This window comes from Crinia signifera, chromosome 5 (assembly GCF_055691185.1).
Source record: "Crinia signifera chromosome 5, ASM5569118v1, whole genome shotgun sequence".
In the NCBI taxonomy this organism is placed as follows: Eukaryota; Metazoa; Chordata; class Amphibia; order Anura; family Myobatrachidae; genus Crinia; species Crinia signifera.
The window spans coordinates 221,996,954-222,011,983 of NC_139221.1; the positions used below are offsets into that span (position 1 = coordinate 221,996,954).

At 44.3% G+C, this 15,030-nt stretch overlaps 1 protein-coding gene and 1 pseudogene across 1 annotated transcript in view; one reads left to right on the forward strand and one right to left on the reverse strand.

Moving 5' to 3' along the window:
- Positions 1 to 15,030, reverse strand: part of ULK4 (unc-51 like kinase 4) — a 704,158-nt gene that overhangs the window by 151,905 nt on the left and 537,223 nt on the right. The gene's annotated exons all lie outside the window — the stretch shown is intronic.
- On the forward strand, positions 13,187 to 13,322 carry LOC146006120 (U2 spliceosomal RNA; annotated as a pseudogene).

Sequence of the window (15,030 nt, forward strand, 5' to 3'; positions counted from 1 at the left end):
TGGCTGATGGCTTACGGAAGCTACATCCGGACCAACAGATGGCGTTCGAACGCGTCACAAGCGAACTCCTGTTTATGGGCCGACAGGGCCGACAGGGCCGCCTGTCAATCAAAACCACACTGATGGGGCTTCTTCCATTGCACCAGACGCTGCAACAGATGCCTGCCGTACCCTCACCAGCCATTGCATCATTGCCTTTAAACACCCCGCCCATTAGACAATCCTGTACCCAACCTCAGACCCCACCCCGGTACAGTCACATGTATACAACATTGTTGGGAGACAGCACGAACCTGGATGATACACCGGTTTTGCAAGATTTATGACCGCATCCCATAGAATTATTTCGCAGTTGGCATGGAGTAGTATGTAACACGGTGCTTGTGGCGGAGATAATGGCCATGCTGACTTGTTGCATACTTGTAGAACAATGGGGCCGGGACCATTGTATATGCAGTATGCAACAGGTAATCATGAGTCCCTTTCTTTATCTGCGCTACAAGCGCCGTCTCTCTACTGCTCCATACTGCAAGGCAATGAGGCACTGGTTTGGTTTTAAGTTAAAATAATTTTAGTAGTTATGGCACTTTGCCTATGTTTTATATGCTATGTGTGTTCTTTCTATAGGTCCATGCTTGGAGCAGTATGGCACATGGTGCATGTTGTGCAGACAATGAAAGGACCTTCATGCTACAGTGGCGCAGAGTGCAGAGCAATGGGGCCGGGACCACTACTTCTGCACTATGCGCCATGGATGCATGAGGGTGCTTTTGTTGTCCGCGCTACATGCGTCGTCTGCCATACTGTCCCTTGCCGCACGGCAATGAAGCATTTGAAATGCCTTGTTATTTTTAGGGCAATTTGCCTATGTTTTATATGCTATGTGTGTTCTTTCTATAGGTCCATGCTTGGAGCAGTATGGCACATGGTGCATGTTGTGCAGACAATGAAAGGACCTTCATGCTACAGTGGCGCAGAGTGCAGAGCAATGGGGCCGGGACCACTACTTCTGCACTATGCGCCATGGATGCATGAGGGTGCTTTTGTTGTCCGCGCTACATGCGTCGTCTGCCATACTGTCCCTTGCCGCACGGCAATGAAGCATTTGAAATGCCTTGTTATTTTTAGGGCAATTTGCCTATGTTTTATATGCTATGTGTGTTCTTTCTATAGGTCCATGCTTGGAGCAGTATGGCACATGGTGCATGTTGTGCAGACAATGAAAGGACCTTCATGCTACAGTGGTGCAGAGTGCAGAGCAATGGGGCCGGGACCACTACTTCTGCACTATGCGCCATGGATGCATGAGGGTGCTTTTGTTGTCCGCGCTACATGCGTCGTCTGCCATACTGCCCCCTTGCTGCATTCCAGTCAATTAATATAATGTTCTTGCAATATTTAAATAAACAACATTACTATATAAGCATTTAGGATAACAATATTTAAATCAACACAAAGCACTTTTAAAAATTATGTGTACTCAATGTGCTGTATGACACATGGTACTTGTGGTACAGACAAAGGACATGGCCACGTGGCACATAGTGCATATCAATGGTGCCAGGACTATTGCATCTGCACTATGCATCACGTGAGGTGGAGGGGACATGCATTATCTGCACAAGCACCATGTGTCATACTGAGATCTACCTCATGTCCGAACAAAGACAATACATTTGCTTTATATTTTTGATATTTGCATAACTTTTTTGGCAATTTTTATATTTATACTGTAAAAAAAAAAAAAAAATTATCAGTATTTGTGAAACTCACAGTTACATTATTTAAATAAAAAAGGTTATCTTTTCACTACAAGTGTGTGGTATATTTTTCCTTACCTTGCAATACTGATGCTGCAGGACCTTCACGATGGCTTTACAGGTCTCCGGGATGATGAGTCCCAACGCTTGCGGGGAGATGATGGATCCAAACTTGAGGTCCGCCAGCGATCGTCCTGTAGCCAGAAACCTGAGGGTTACCACCAGCCGGTCCTCAGCAGGGATAGCCATCCGGTACTTGGTATCCTGCTTCTGGATGTGGGGGGTGACCAGACGCAGCAGCTCCTGGAAGGTCTCATCGTCCATGCGAAGGAAATTGCGATAATCCTGGGGATTATTCTCGCGAATCTCCATCAGCAGGGGCATATGAGACCGCGCTTGTCGTCCCAGGAGCCACTGCTTGGTCCAGCAGGATCGAGCCTTCCTACGCTGGGCCCTCATCCTCCTCACCCTGAGCACAACGTAGGAAAGCAGGAAATCTTGCTGGAACGAATCCATAATTCCAAAAAGCAAAATGGGGGAAAAAAACACACAGCAATGTGCAGCGTTCTGCAGGAATGCAAAAACAAAGCAGACAAAAAAAGCAATGTGCAGCGTTCTGCAGGTATACACCAAGCCTCACTAGTCACAAAGCAGAAATGAGGTCCTGCAAAATGGCTCCTAGTCTTGTTACCCTCCTCTGCTAGCCCAGCCCATAATTCTTTGTGTTCTTTTGTCCCCCCCTTGTCTCCCCTCTGGTAGCCCGGCCCTTTATTTACATTCCAAAAACGACCGTGACCAGTGCACTCACGATGCACTCACGATCCGCACATCCGACTGTCGTACGACCATCATGTGCGATGTCGTATCGTGAGTACATCGTTAGTAAATCGTATGGAACATAGAACACGATCGTTAGCACATCGTTAAAAGGCCACGGGAGAGCGCCGCATCCTGATCCTGATCTTTCTGGTGTGTATGGGGCCTTACACAGAGTTCTCGCAAATAAAGAAAAAACAGCATTTGTGAAGACATTGAGCACAGACTTGTCTGAAAGACGTGGCATATCAACTATGAGGGAAGAGAAATGCTTCACAGTTCAAAGCATGGTTTGATTGGCCATTCCTCCCAAATTTGTATACATCTTTGTGGGCCTGACAATTGGCCATTTCTATTGTGCAAGTGCTTTGCTATATAATGAAGAGCTCGCACATTAAGGGTAGATTCCAGGGCCTCCATGTGTTGCCGCTTCAGCTGAGTGTTATGTGTCGCAGCCTTCTCCACCCCAACAGTCCAGGGTCTGGACCACACTTGAAAAATGCTCTGTCACCACCATCGCAATGCGTTATGACACAATGCGACTGTAGTTTAAGTGCTCGTGCTGGCACATACGCAGATAGTCAAAAATCATGAATAGTTATTTTTGGTAATCTGCGGTGCTAACTGAATTAGCCCACTGACAAGTAAGCTCAATGAAGCCATTTATCATTGGATGGTGAGCAGTTGTGAATGAATTTGCAGCTAATTGTAGGGCTGTAATATTTTCACAAGCTTTCACAGGCTTGCACAGTGTGGGATATCTGGCTGGGCAGCAATATTTCATTGCAGGGCTCTACAAATTAGCAGCCCAGTGTTCAGGTCTGAATAACCCCCAATGTCTAGGCATAGCAGCACTTACAATAATGGGTCAAGGACAAGATGGATAAAATCCAAGATAAAATGGCATGCTCTTCTTCAGCTAGTGACTTGCTTACTTTGTGAGCCCTTTGCAACATTCTCCTCATTTGACCTCCTCATTTGACCGCACAAGTGAGGATGAAGTATCAACACCTCCTCCTCCACTAAATCTCCTCTTTATTCTATACCCTTACAAGTCAGTAAAACTCCTGTGCTTAAACCAAACTTAACTAAAATCTGTAACCTCTCTCTCTCTCTACTGGTATCTTTCCTTCTCCATTCAAGCATGCACTTACTACTCCCATTCTAAAAAAACACAATTCTGATCAAAACTGTCTATCTAACTACCATCCTATCTCTTAGTTCCCATGCCTCTCCAAGCTACTTCAGAGACTTGCCAATACTTGCCTCACACACTTTCTTAACTCTTACAATTTATTGAACCCACTCCATGTTATGATAATCTGAGGTGAAGTGAGGATTAACCCTTGCTCTGACTGGCAGGTCTGCAAGATGTTGATAACAGCCTGAATTGTGCTTCTGTGGCCAAGGTGGTGAAGCCACAGCAGCACCTGAGCCTAACTTTATTACTATACCCTTAGTCAGCTGGCACCAGCACAGGTCTTAGACTTTGCCACTAATTGCCGCCTTTCGAGGGCAGACTAGATACACCCAGTACTCGAATGCCACCTGGTCTTTTGCGACGACACAAAGTCCCAACTGAGTCAGGGAACTAGTAAGAGGATAAACTGACTAGATAACACAAAGATAAACTAGGCTCGGCACATAAACATAAACTAGAGCATGCAACCTTGCAAACAGAAGCTAAACAAAGGATTTGTGTCCTTCACCACTATATTGTGAATCCGTCCCAATAAACCAAACAAGAACTATAACCAAGGTATTGTGGTTAGGTTCCCAACCTAACCACCTAAGCGACACTATCGCAAGGCTAGACCAATATCTCCTCCATCTGCCATGAGACAAACAAACAAGGCCTTTGCCCTAACCGCCTCCATGACTCTCTCTCAGGACAAGAGCTATGGCTCCAGCTGATGCTTTAAAAATACCAACGGCAGATTGTAATGAAAGGTGCGACTTCCACCAAAATGTGTGGGGAATAGAAAAGATCTCACACACTGGATGCAGCTGTTCTCTGAAACAGGCAGGATCTCACAGGACACCCAGCAGGTGTGCTTGATGGAATGCTCAGACATGGGCTGGAGCAATCTAGGACACAGCTGCTGCACTGAGGTCCTAGATACACAGGCTTGAATAAACTGAACTCTGGAATTTTTTCAGACAGTAATTTGCTAGGAACTCTGAGAATCTCTGGGAACATATAAATCAGCAGAAACAAGGAGTATACTAATAGTATCACAGGAATATAACCAGCAAAGTTTAGTACTAGGAGCATACTAATATACCCAGTGCTTATGAGGCAGCCACACCCAAACACTGAGGTATGCATGGAAACAAGGCAAGGTGGATCAACCAAAACCTGGAGCGTTGATCCAGAAAGCACAAAACCCACACAGAACATGAATAACAGTGACTGCTGCGGTAGCGGCCCATGACACTCAAGTCAGGCTTTCACTCTCAACACTCCACAGAGTAAGCACTGACTAAAGTAGTAAATGATCTGTCCACTGTAAAATCTAAAGACCATTTTCACTTCTTATTCTTCTAGACATCTCTACTGCCTTTGACATTGTTGACCATTCTCTTCTCATACACACACTACAATCCCTAGTTCTTCAGAACACTACCCTTTCTTGGTTCTCAGTCTACCTATCTAATTGCTATTTCAGTGTTCACTTCCCTGATTCTACCTCCTCTTCAATACCTCTGTCAGATGGAGTACCACAAGTCACAGTCTTAGGTCCTCTGCTTTTCTCTATCTATACCTCCTCTCTTGGCAAACTAATCAACTCTTTCGGATTTCAGTATCATCTGTACACTGATGATACTCAAATCTATCAATCCTCCCCTGGATTGTAACCATCAGTATTGCTCCGTCTCTGAATGCCTTTCTGCCATTTCATCTTGGATGTCATCTCGCCACCTCAAAGTCAACATTTCTAAAACAGAATGAATTATATTCCCACCAGCCAAGAGTAGTTACCAACCTGATATCTCTATTGCAATAAGCTCCTTACCGGTCATCCTAAGAAAAGACTCTCACCACAAAAATACATTTTGAATGTAGCTGCAATGCTGATCTTCCTGGATAGGTTCAACGTCTGCTGATCCGCTCAGTCAGCCCCTCCATTGGTTGCCTGTAGATTACCGCATTCAATATAAAATACTTCTACTTACATACAAAGCCCTTACTGTGACTACACTAATTTATATATTTTTGCTTATCTCAAAATATATCCCCACCCGACCTCCTCACTCTACACAACATCTACAGTATGTCTCTCATCCACACTCATTACTTGCTCCCACTTACACTTACAGGATTTTTGTCGGGCAGCACCCACCTTATCGAATACCCTTTCATGCACACTAAGGGGGAAATTTACTAAGATGTGAAATACACTTCACAGGTCATGTTGCGATGGGCAACCAATCAGAAGCTACTTTTTATTTATTTTACACCCTCTAGGACAGGGCTGGGCAACACCGGCCCTCCAGATGTTAATGAACTACACATCCCAGGATGCTTTGCATTAGTTTTGCTATGTGACCATGCTGAAACTGATAAAAGGCATGCTGGGATGTGTAGTTCATCAACATCTGGAGGGCCGGTGTTGCCCAGCCCTGCACTAGGAAATAGTAGACAGGATCTGATTGGTTGCCCATAGCAACATGACCTGTGAAGTGTATTTCACATCTTAGTACATTTCCCCCAAAGACTCTCCTCTAGCCTCCCAACTTTCAAGCATTCCCAGAAAACTCACCTCTACAGGCAAGCTTCTCATTTTTCCGGAACCCCCACACAACCTCCAGTAGCATTCATATATAATTGCAACCGATCAGGACTGTCTTGTAATCTAGTGGGACTGCCATGCTATGGAATTCTATCCTTATGTATCCCTCCTATTATTCCTATAGATTATAAACTTGGGAGGAGGGCCCTCCTACCTCTATGTTGGTTTCTTTCTACAGTTTGTTTAATCACTATTGTTTCCAATTGTAAAGCGCAACGGAATATGCTACACTATATAAGAAACTAAATAAATAAATAAAATATACTAAGTAGTTGTTCTAATTTGCGCAGCATATGGGATGCAAAGTGAACTGTCTCTAATGATGACTACACCCAGTAATATTAATGCCCATCATTTAATCATGACGTGATCCCTAGTTACAATCTCACGTTAGATGAAGTGATTATTGGATTTTGAGATATCACGAAATGGAAAAAAACAACTCAACAATTAGACTGACTAGTGTCAGTTGTACACGTTTTGCGCAATATTCGATTTGCTGTCCTAGCAAATTTTTTGTCAGGGTTGTTACTTGTTATCTGGAGACGACAAATATTCACTTCAGCCGATATTATTTCTAGACATTCTGGAACATATTTGCATGTTTCTGGTGTACAAAAGACAGGTTTGTTGAGAGACATAGGGCCCAAATCAGACCCATACACTAGGCTGCGAATTCACAAACCTGCCGATGATCAAAAGACCACACATGCACATGACATGCTGTGCGCATAGGACAGGTTGCCTTGCAAATGGACCATGCGAAGACTAGCCTTCTCTGGTCACTTGCAATGTATTTGACTGGCACCAGGAATTTGGGGGCGTAATGCCAGCATTCTCTGGGAATGTCACGGAAAACGCAGGTGTTCCCTGCCCGTTGGGAGGGAGTGCCACTGAAGTCAGCAGCTGCCTCCTTCATCCCCTTTAATTTTCAGTTGCAATGGCTTACACTAACCATTTGGCCGTCACAAGCAAAGTGGGGATCAACTGTCACCACTTTCCCCTATATACTAGCTGATGATTGCCAGTTGAGAAGTAAAAGCTGGTGTGGCAAAGAGTAAATTAACTCTGCTCAGTCACACTGGAAGAAGCTTAATTCACTATTCATTTTTCAACCACATATAGAATTCCATTATTTGACTAGGGAGCAGTGGATTAGTGATGACACAATAGTGATTTCATAGGGGATCTCCCTTATAGACAGCAGTGGCGTAGTTATAAACCGAGCAAAATTTCATGAATGACAAAACGTAGAATTGCACGAATAAAGATTAATTTCTTTATTTAAATAAGTCCTGGAGTGCCACTTCATTCTTGACGATATAAATATATATATATATATATATATATATATATATATATATATATATATATATATATAGTGTAATTGTCTTAGTGTCTTTAGTATGTGTGAGTATATATATATATATATATATATATATATATATACAGAAGAAATGACTGGGCACTCGAGGACTCGCAGGTGCAGGTAAAATAAGACCAATTTATTCCATAGTAGGTCTTACAGGTGTCGTCAACGTTTCGGGGGCCGTACCCCCGTCGTCAGGACCAAGTACTTCACACTGTCTGCACTTGGTCCTGACGACGGGGGTACGGCCCCCGAAACGTTGACGACACCTGTAAGACCTACTATGGAATAAATTGGTCTTATTTTACCTGCACCTGCGAGTCCTCGAGTGCCCAGTCATTTCTTCTGTATATCCTGTGGGCAGTGCTACGCTGCTGCCCTCTGCAAGTTGGCACCGGGGCAAGGTACTGTCTACAGCTCATGTAAGCCCAGAGTGACGGCCCTTCTGGAGTTCTATATATATATATATATATATATATATATATATATCTCTCCAAGAAATAGGTCCGGCACTCCCCGCAATACTACGCCAATCTGCCAGGGTGCTTCCTCTGTGGCCACTCCACTGTATATTGGAGGGGGGAGGGAGCAGCACGGCGGGTCTTCTTATTGTAAGTTATACTATATATTAACTGCTTGTTGTTATACACATTGCTACTGTATAAAATACCTGTTGATATTGCAGTTATATAGGCATACACCAGCATATGACTCATATGGTGGGTACCAGGGCTATTTTTCAGCAGGCTCCAGCCGGAACTGTGGCCCTTATTCTAGTGCACTCTTTCTGACAAAATATTTCTTAGATGGACAAAATCATGTGCACTGCAGGTGAGGCAGATGTTACTTGTGCAGAGATAATTAGATTTGGGTGGTGTTTTACACCTGCCTCACCTGCAGTGCACATGGTTTTGTCCATCTAAGAAATATTTTGTCAGAAAGAGTGAACTAGAATAAGGGCCTCAGTTCCTGCTGGAGCCTACTGAAAAATAGCCCTGGTGGGTACATATGGTGAGATTTCCACTTTTTTCTCCATTCGATTTTGTTTATAGAAGAATAAAAAAATAGTGTAAATCGAAGCATATTAACTTTGATGCTGATTAGATCCCGATGTGCGGCCCTGTGGCGCCGGGATCGAAAGCAGAAATAGACTTGCCTGTTAATACCCCTTTCACACTAGCAAGCACTTGCAAGCTATGTACAAAATCCCAGGTGCGACCCAACTTGCAAGCGTTTTCACACTAGCCACCTGACCCGGCATAAAGTTGGGCGGGTAAAGTAATCAGGAGGCGGGGCCGGGGCAGTGAACAGTATCCTGGTCACGCCGACTTGGGTTACCCATTTACACTGCCCCTGGACCCGCGCGCATCCCGGGTCCAACCCTGGTCAAGAGCCAGTTTGAAATGCCAGAACGCTGAACGCTGGACCCTGGATAATCTTTCACACTGACAAATTTCCCAGGTTGTTGCACGTTCATGCACAATAACCCGGTATATATTTGACAGTGTGAAAGGGTTATTAGTTACATGCTGCTCTATGCATCATTCGCCCCTCCCACCCCCCACTCGCTGTCCTCCTGCTGCCCTGCCTCCCTCCTGTTGAATTCTGGCAACCCCCCATGTTCCAGCAGTCATTGATATCGAATCAGTATCGACGGCCGCTGGGATCGAACCGTGTGTACCCACCAATACTATGATCAACCCAGATGTAGCGAAGCCCATCTATCCCACAATGCATATCCATCATTGCATGTATGGTGTGTGTGTAGGCTGTCCACGAATGAGACACATGCATGCGTAAGCACTTGCATGTCATACTTCCTATGGGTAGCTGCTGTGTTGTAACTAGTCGAATAATGTAGCATGCCGCAATGTGTATGACAGGGAAAGACAACACGGCAACAATGAGCGTGGCTACAATTGCAATAACAGTAACCATTGGTGTTCGTTTATTTACAGATAGGAAGCACATATTCACTGTTACACACTGATTCTCATGGAGCAGATCCTCAGCGGAGTGGGGTTTCATACAGCTCACCAGTCAGTGAGTGTGTACTGCAAATAAGTAGCAGTGCAGGAATGCTTTAAAAGCTTAATGTCAGCAGGTAATGCAGGTTTCATTGGAGCTAAGCAGGAGACATCTAACTCCCATATCACACTACATAGTCTCACACACTCTCAAGACAGGAAGGCCCGCTCATGCTCAGTAGTGACCTTGGTGGTCATCTTGGGGTAGGGCATGACGCCTCCTTGGAGAACAGAAAAACTGGATTCTGCACAGTAGCGCACTAATCTTTTAGCATTCAGTGTTTGAGAAGTTGACATAAATGACTTGCAGGTTGTGGTATGGCGGTCTGACAGGGGGTTCCTGGCGGTCAGTATCCCGATGTCAGAATCCCAACTGCTGGTGCTCCCACAGGGGGGCAAGCGCAATGAAGACCCTTGCATGCTGCGGGCTAGGTGGCTCCCCACAGGTTCTATTCTCCCTCTATGGTAGTCGTGTACCCCCACAAGGGGGAATATTCCCTGTGAGCTGGGATCCCCCCTGTCGGAGCACCGGCAGTCGTGATACTGACCGCCGGGATCCCCTTGACAGGCAGTCATCTGGCACCCGATTTTGCAAAGCGGATACAATACAGTAACAATTAGAATTGTTATTGTTATTATAATTATTATTTATTAACAGTTGAGGTGCCCATACAAGCACCGATTTTGTGTGTTGTGCGTTTTGAACTTTAAGCTGCCATGCGATTTTGGCACTTGAAGTGGATGTGATGCGATGTACTGTACTTTGCGGTTGCAATGCGATTTCAGCCTCTTTTGTACGCCAAAACTGATGCGATGCAATGCAATGAAGCACAAAAAGTACTGCCTGCAGATTCTTTTTGTGCTTTACAATATTGTACCCACGGGGACGCGCATCTCATTCCCGCAGGTACACTGTGTGATTTAAGCCGATGCAATGGGTTTTGAACTGTAAAAGTTCAAAACGCATGCTGAAATCGTAGCGTGTATGGGCACCTTTTTTTCATATATCACCAGCATATTACACAGCACATTGCAGAACATTTTTTAATCAGCATCTGCCAGTCAGTATATTTGAGGCATGTGGGAGGATATCCATGGAAACACAGATAGAGCACTGGTCAGAATTGAACCTATGACCCAAGCAACATGAGGCAGCAATACTAGATCCAAACCAATAGCAGCCCGCAGGCATTGAAAGCAAATGTATGGGAACATAAAGGTATATATTCATTTTTAAAATGAGGAAATGTTCTTGAATAAAAAAAAAACATGTTAATTGTATTATGTACAGTGCATACTCTTTAATGTCATAATATGAAGGAAAAAAAACAGGAAAACTTAGTGAGATATATATATTTATATGCATATATATGCGCAGCACAATGGTTTCTAAAAAGAAAAGAATGCAGGCTTATATAAAAACTGGCTATATACTTTATTGGCTGATATCTGCAGAATCACAATATATACCCCTAAGAGGAAAAATCCGTTGCTGCAGTAGCTGCCCGCTGTATGACTGAAGGCTGCACTTTCTGAAGCTGTCAATTTGTCATCTCTCACAAGCTGTAATTTCATGTTGAAGTAACAAGAGAAAAAAAATAAACTATTTTCAGAACCACTGCATCAAGCAGCTACCTAGCTACATAAAATATCCTTTATATGGATATGGAAGTGAGGCTTTCACCCCGCAAATCACAGTGCATTGTTATGATTTACTTCCTCCACAAGGAACCTTTCCTCAGAGGTATTCAGTTAGGTAGCAACAACCTTGAAATACCAATCAGAGGTTGCAAATAAAATACAGATTTATGATGTATTTAAAACTAACAAGGAAATTATGAAAGACTGAAGCACCATTCATCCTAGACCTATGAAACCACCTAGTGCAAGACCAACTGAAATACTTTTTAAAACAATAAACACATTTAATACATCTAGATGTAAAAAGCATTTTTCTCTTGCAAACTAGATTATTAATAGCTAAAGTACTGTTAGTGAATATAGTAATCTGAAGCTTATATTTTATTATGCTAACAGCGCTTCAGTTATAGACCAAAGTAGACCACACACCAGGTACCATAGCAAATCTATTTTTTTTTCTTAAAAGGGAAGTATGGGTGATAATCCATTTGCTCCAGAGTATGGGGGCCAGAGCCAGTGCAGTGAAGCATCTTTGGGCCAGCTACTACAAGTCTGCTTGATCCAGAGCATGGGGCCAGGGCATATTCAGTACAATGATTTGGGGTTAGCTAATATGGGTCCACTTGCTAAACAGAAGGGTGCTAGAGCATGCTCAGCATAGCACCTTTGCATCAACTACCTGTACTATGGGTCCACTTGCTCTAGAGCAGTGGTTCTCAAACTCGGTCCTCAGGGACCCCCAACAGTGCACGTTTTGCAGGTCTCCTCACAGAATCACAGGTGATATAATTAGCTCCACCTATGAGCTTTTAAAATGTGTCAGTGAGTAATTATTGCACCTGTGTATCTGTGAGGTGACCTGAAAAACGTGCACCGTTGGGGGTCCCTGAGTACCGAGGTTGAGAACCACTGCTCTAGAGCATGGGGCCTGAGCATACTAAGTGCAACACCTCAGTGTCAGACATGGGGCATAAAGGGCCCTCCAGCAGAATGCAGTACTAGGAGCCCAGGTTTTTGAGTGTGACTTACCAATATAGAGGTTTGCCTAACCATTAGTGCATGGTCAGGGCCCCTTGAGAAACAAAAATAGTAAATACTGCTAGTGCATGCATGATAATGTAACAGATTAATAACAGCAATGCAATGCAAATGTACACCATAGTCTTGTGCAATATACTTTAACACATGTATAATGTACAATCCAGTTGCAGTCTTGATCCTGTTCCCTGGAGGAAGTCGCCCCACAGGCAGTGGGGCCGGGGACCAGGGCATGCTTAGCATAGCACCTTTGGGTCAGCTAATATTGTCGGTCTGCTTCAGAGCATGAAGGCCAGGATATGCTCAGTGCAGCACCTTTGGGCCAATGCCTTGTATAGTTACATCACTGCTATATAGCGCGTTTTCAAAAGTTACAGTGAAGTATTTGTTTCTTATTTCCAAAATCCTTAAAGTTATGCGGTCAAAAGATATCAATCACCACCATACTATTTATAAAATAGAGAATACTAATTGCCTGATTTAGACATGCTTGCAATTACATTTGCAGCTGTGATCGATCAAACAGGATGTGTGTGAAAATATACTAATGTCCCAAAAGCCGAAATGTGCACCAAGACTGGTCTTACGTCAGCCACACATGTACTTAAGCGTAATGGTGCACCATTGATTCTCTGAATGCCTCACCTAAGATGCAGGTTCACTCCTTCTGGCAAATTCCTTCTTAGATGGACAAAACCATGTGCACTGTAGGTGGGGTAGATGTTACTTGTTAGTTGTTGTATCGCTGCTCGGCCTTTTGGCTAAGATCAAGTGTAGTATCTGTTCTTATCAGTGGGTATGGACTGGCCTCTGGCAGAGAATAGAGAAAGGCTGGACTGAGTAGCTGCTCTGATGGGCGGAGGGTTTGGGACCCCTTATGCCTGGGAGTGGTGAAAAGTCTGGCTGACTACCTTCACCTCTGCCAGTGGTAGGAGGTGTTGTTTCCATAAACCCACTGGTAGGAGGGGGGGAGAAACACTGGGCCTAGTAGTTTGGCTCTCTTGACGGGGTTCCTAGCCCCCGAAGGATGAGACAGCGAAAGGCTCAGTCTAGTATCCATTCCCAAGGAGCAGAGAAAGGCTGGGACTGAGTAGATGTCTCCTGTTCCAGGGGTTCGTAGCCTCTGATGGGGAGACCGCGAAAAGCCCAGCTTAGTACCTTAACCTTGGGATCGGAGAAACACTGAGACTGAGTAGATTGCTCTTCCGAGGGGGCCTCAACCCCTAAGGGAGTCATTCGAAAAGCCCAGTGGAGTACCCATTCCCATGCCAGGGGCTGGAAAGTGCCCTACGATGGGAGCAGAGAAACACTTGGTTGGACGCTGATCAGTCAGCTGCCTGGAGTCACCATGCACTAGTACTAGCACTTCCCTTTAGGTTAGCGCTTCACATCCTTACCTTGTCCTTTTGGATGGGGTAGGAAAATTTTTCACACCCCCACGCGGCCCTCTGGCTGGGGTCTCTTTATTTATTTATTTATTTTCCCTCTCATGTTTGTCACTTTCACGTTCTTTGTTTTCTGTAGTTTGTCACGTTTTTTTTGGGTAGTGTGGTCAACCCTTATAGGCCTTCCTTTTCCCCAATGTGCCGAAGCTCTGATACTTTTGGGGAGAGCTTCGGTCCCCTCGAGGACGACCCGGAGCCGCAAGGCGGAGGGAAGTCTAATGCGGGTCTCTCCAAACCTTCGGGTGTGGAGGACCCACCGTCCTAACCCTTCCGAGGGTTGAGGAAAGCGGGCTCCTCGAAGCTTCGGCGAAGAGGACCCACTGATCCCTATTTTCCCCTCTTCGGCCTTATGGCTGAGAGGGGTTAGGGGAAAAATGGGGCCCTTCTCCTTTGGGAGAGGGTCCATTTAGATTGCATGACCCAATAAGCACGTGTTTAGGCACAGCACTGGTGGTAGGGAGCACACCTCGGGCTCCTGAGTTTTTTCAAACAGATGTTACTTGTTACAGAGAGAGTTAGATTTGGGTGGGGTTTTACTTCAAAGTGAGAGCTATACTGCAGTGTACAAATATAGCAGTCAGTATTTTCACTGCACAGAAACAAAATAACTCACCCAAATCTAATTATCTGCACATTTTACATCTGCTCCACCTGCAGTGCACATGGTGAACCAAAATAGCCCCCATTGCCCCGTGTGTACTGGGCTTTAGGCACACTCAGAATTAATCCAACACCAACTTTGCATAAACCTCTGAATTACTGTAAGCCTTGAGCCACAGTACTCATCTATGGTCCATACATTTTAAAAAAATGCAAAGTTCCATCATTTCACTGGACTCTAGATGATGCTATCTCTCCAATTTATTAGACATACTGTTTACTAAGGAATCACCATGAAATTTGGACCCCTAATGTAACTTTTTCTTCCCAAATCCAAACCAAATTACTTTATCTGTCTCACATTTCTCATTATGGCAAAAACGCATGTTTTTCGATATTTGACGAAAAATAGTTTTATTGACATCCTCTCACCTATAAAAATGTTGAATCTGAGACACGTGGCCTATATTTCATTTTTTTTTTATTGGATGGTGGTGGTGATTGATCTGATGTGGAATGACCCAAATGTTACTTAAATGG